Source organism: Elephantulus edwardii, unplaced genomic scaffold (genome assembly GCF_000299155.1).
Source record: "Elephantulus edwardii isolate Elephantulus edwardi_28Jun2011 unplaced genomic scaffold, EleEdw1.0 scaffold00063, whole genome shotgun sequence".
Lineage (NCBI taxonomy): Eukaryota > Metazoa > Chordata > Mammalia > Macroscelidea > Macroscelididae > Elephantulus > Elephantulus edwardii.
In genome coordinates this window covers 12,058,400-12,063,289 of record NW_006399813.1, presented here as the reverse complement: position 1 = coordinate 12,063,289, position 4,890 = coordinate 12,058,400, and the positions used below count along the sequence as shown (strand labels likewise).

The 4,890-nt window shown below is 41.4% G+C and overlaps 1 pseudogene; it reads left to right on the top strand.

Moving 5' to 3' along the window:
• The first annotated feature begins 1,347 nt into the window (after nucleotides 1-1,347).
• On the top strand, nucleotides 1,348-1,676 carry LOC102855489 (annotated as a pseudogene).
• The last annotated feature ends 3,214 nt before the right edge of the window (nucleotides 1,677-4,890 follow it).

Here is a 4,890-nt window from a genome sequence, read left to right as displayed (position 1 = left end):
TGATGTTGAGCTTCAATCCATACTGAAGACTGCAGTCCTTGACCCTCTGCAGAAAGTGCTTCAGGTCCTCCTCAGTTTCAGCAAGCAGGGTTGTGTCATCTGCATAACATAGGTTGTTGATGATTCTTCCACCAATGCTGATGCCACATTCCTCCTCATACAGCCCAGCGTCTCGGATGATCTGTTCTGCATACAGATTGAAAATGTATGGAGACAAAATACATCCCTGACAGACCCCTTTCCTGATCTTGAACCATCCAGTGTCTCCCTGCTCTTTTCTGACAAGTGTCTCTTGGTCCAAGTATAGGTTTCACATTAGCGCAATCAACTGTTCTGGGATTCCCATTCTTCTCAGAGTCAGACATAGCTTGTTGTGATCCACACAGTCAAAAGCCTTTGCATAGTCGATGAAGCATGGATAGACATTCTTCTGGTATTCTCTGCTTTCTGCCAAGATCCATCTAATATTAGCTATAATACTCCTAGTACCATGACCTCTTCTAAATCCAGCCTGCACATCTGGCAGTTTTTTATTGACATATTGTTCCAAACGCTTTTGGATAATTTTCAGCAGAACCTTTCTTGCATGTGATATTAATGATATTGTTTGATAATTACCACATTCTGTTGGGTCACCTTTCTTTGGAATGGGAACAAATTTCAATCTTTTCCAGTCAGTTGGCCAGCTGGCTGTCAGTGCTTCCACCAAAAAAATACTGATTATAACCCAGTTACAAAATGTCAAAAGGACATGACAAGACTCTTTACCAAGGAGGATATTAAAATGAACAACAAACACATGACAAAATGTTAAAAATTAAAACAACAAGAGATACCATTTTATTCCTGCAGCAATAATAAAGTTTAACAGGGCAGCAAGCAATAAATGTTGACAAAGTTGCAGAGAGATTGGAACTCTCTTGTACTGTTGATGGGAATGTAATATGGTACAACCACTATGGAAGGTGATTTGGCATTTCCTCAACAAGGTGACTATAAAAAAAATACCATATGACCCAGCTATTCCACTGCTAGAAATATACTGCAGAGAAATCAGAGTTAATGCACAAATGGAGGTATGTACACCTATGTTCATTGCAACATTATTTATAATAGCAAGAAAATTGGTACAACTCAGAAAATGAATGAGTAGAGAAACTGTGGTGTATATTCACACAACAGAATATTCTCTAGCTCTAAATAAGGAAGAATTTGTAAATGACAACAAACATCTAGAGGACATTATTCTGCATGAAATAATTCAGTCACAAAAGGAGGTCAAAAGAGGTCACTGTGTAAGACCTCTTCTGTAAATGTTGGAGGATGGTGAAAAGGTGTAGCAGCAATATGGTGGTGCCCGGAGCAGGAGACCCTCTAAATGCTAAGAGTGGAAAGGACCCAAGGGCCCAGTGGCTCAGCACATTGCCCCAACTCGGGACAAATTGACTCCCGTGCAGCTGCAATTCATGCAGCAGGTACAACTGACCCAGTAGCAGAAGACGCTGCCACAGCGGCGGACCCAGAACATCCTGAGAGGCCTGCACATCAGGGCCCTCGTGCATGCTAGCTATGGTTACACCTTCTACTCAGTGTCACAGGATTGTTTCCTAGATGAACTGGAGGACGAGGCCAAAGGTGCCAGAGCCAGAGCCATGGCAAGAGCATCGAGCTCCTGAACTACATGGACCCTGGGCACTGCCAGCCTGCTGGAGACCCTTTACATGGAGATTGATGCACTATAGTCCTGTAGAAAGGGAAGCCTGCTCACTCTCTTGTTGACCTTACTTATCTGGTACCATGTTCCAGCCCAGGAATCTGGAGACTTGGGCATTCTGCCACAGTGGAAGGAGCTTTGCCCATCTCACAAACTCTCTGTGCAGTTTCCAAGCCCTTTTTGTAGTTTTCTTGTGTGGTGAGTGTGCAACCCTGACTAATCCGAAGAGCCCTGACTAGTTTTCCCCTTTCATGCTTATGAGTGTTCTCGGGGTGGGAGGTGGCACTTCCTAGCAATGCTGGAGCCTGAAGCTGGAATGATGGGGTCAAGTTCAAAATAATAAATTGAGTCATCTTTCTCAGGAAAAAAAAAAGTTGGAGGGTAGGCGGATGAGCAGAAGTATCATGTACAGACAATGGACAATATTAAGGATCAAGCCAAGGGAAGATTAATCTGGGAGGAATGGAAGTGAGGACAATATGACTATTGCAATTAGCACATAGGATCAGGATATGCATAACTGTTTAAAAAAGGAGGGTGAAGGGGAGGGAAGTGGAAGAAGGGGGAGGGAGAATAAATCTCTGAAACAGCAGAGATTAGTGTACATATGTGGAGGTGAAGGAATAGGTAAGGTACAGTGTGGACTTGATGAGACAAGGTGATAGAAGGCATGGATCAACAGTAATTAATCATATAAAACAATATATATGCATGATTCTATAAAGCACAATGGGCATGAAACAATGTACATGAATATATGCAAATAAATAAATAAAAAGTAAAACTTTAAAAAAAACACCTTGAATGAGAGCATGACTAGTAAAAATAAGTCTCCTCTTTTTTAAATTTTATTATTTTATTATTTGTGTGTGTGTACCACCAAATCAGATCTGACTGGTACAGGAGGAGATTGTTCCTCCTTCTCCAGCAAAGCTTCTCTGGTGGATTTGAATCGCACTCCTCTGGGATTGCAGTGCAGCTTCTTGCCACTAGGGCACGAGCATTTTCTCTTTTAAAAACTATCTATATTGGATCATATTGACAGGAGCAGCTATAAAGATCAGAATAAGAATTAGGATGCCACCAGCTTATTACAACCAAGATTTCTCCAAACTTTGACATTCCTTTATCTCTGAGGCTCAAAGCCCCATTGGTTCTGTAGTTAAGACATTGACTGCTAATCAAAAGATGAGTACTTGTAACGTGCCGGTCACTGCATGGGAGACAGATTACACAGTCAGCTTCCATAAAGAGTGTCTGCCTTGGAAACACTATAGACAGTTCTACTGTGCTTTGCAGAGTCACTGTGAATTGAAATAAACTGGAAGGCAGTGGGTTTTGGTTTGGCTTGGAGGTTCAGAACACCATGCGTGTAGGGGAATTGCTACCCGTAAAGGCAAAAAGGAAAGGCAGATGAAGTTGTGTTAGGGCAGCCTTGCTCTTTTTTTTTTTTTTTTAAATAATTATATTGATTTGCACAAAATTCAATGTTATGCTTCAGAGTAATCCTTCATTCACACTGTGTTTCATACAATCTCTCCAATTCATTATGTATTATAAAATGAATCACCATTTATCTATACCCACCATTACCGAATCTTTTCAGATCCTTGACAGATCTTTTCCATTTCCTTTATCCCCTCCCGCCACCCACCAAGCGATGTGACCCTGTGTTTCCTGCCCCCACGCCTATCCTCACTCCTTTGCTTCCAGCCCCTTTTCCCTTGAACCCGTATACACATTTTACTAGTTATCTTTCTATTTTTACAACAATTGTTGTATGCAGTATTTGTCTATATTTTAGATTGAGTTAGCATAATGCTCTCCAGTCTCTCTCAAGTTATGTAATAATTTTCGGAATTGTTGCTCCTTAGTGCTGTGTAGTATTCAGTTGTGTAAATGTACCACAATTTCTCAATCCATTCGATTGTGGTTGGACATTTGGGCTGTTTCCATTGTCTTGTGGTTGTGAATAATGTTACTGTGAACATTGATGTACATATTCCCGTCATGTCTCTGTTCTAATATCCTTGGGTTAGATTCCTAGCAGTGGAATAGCTGGGTCATAGGGAATTTCTGTGTTTAGCTTTTTGAGGAAACAGCAAACTTGCCTTCCAGAGTTGTTGTTGTTTTTAAGTGCCACCAAGTCATGTAGTGACCCTATGAATGAAAGACCTGAACACTTGTATAACTTTGGTTATTTCTTCATGTTCATCGTGTTTCCAGAGGCAAGCCATTTCGGAAGTGAATGACACTCCTGCTTCCAAGCTTGTTTTAATCAGGGAGCTCCACCAAATACTGTCCACCATGGGTGATCAATATCGCATTTAACATATCAGTGTCACAGTGTTTAGCCTCACAGCAATCACGAGTTACCTCTGTACAGCAAATGGACAGACCAGTGCTATACCACTTAGAAGAATGTTTGACAAAAAACAATTTAAACCAGACCTGAGGGATGCAGATTAAAATCACCCCCCTTGGGCTTGGTAGCATAACTTTCTGTCCACCAGGCCAACAGAGCTCTCTCTCTATGTCCTTCCAGAGTTTTACCAATTTATAATCCCTCTAGCAGTGTATGAAAGTTCCACATGCTCTTCAACATTTATTGCTTGCCGTCCTATTAAACATTGCCACTGCTACTGGGGTAACAGGTGTCTCATAACAAAAGTTTACAGAATACAACAGGACCTCCACAAGAAAAAGACTGATATCCAAATTACAAAATGGACAAAAGACTTGGAAAGACCTTTCACAAAGGAAAATGCACAGATGGTCAAAAGATACATGAAGAAATAAATGCTCAAAAGCACTGGCGATAAAAGAGATGCAAATCCAAACTACAATGAGGTACCATCTCACTCCAGCCTTGCTTTTTGGTGGGAGAGAAAGTGAGGTTGGATAGAGACGAGGGAGAGGCAGCTAGCTTTGTCCCCTGGAATTCCAGGGGCAACAGGGCTGGTCAAGGACAGAAAGCATGAAGGATTTCTGTGCCAACCTTGGCTCAGAGGGATGCACCAGAAACTTCTATCTACAAAGCTTCTCCAACTCAGCAGAGCCACTTGATTTTTTTCTTTTAAAGTCTGCTTTCTCCCTCTTCTTTCTTACTGTGATTTTAACTTCTGCTCCACGTCTTTTGTTTTCTTCCTGTGTGCTGTGGAGCTAGTCATACTTAA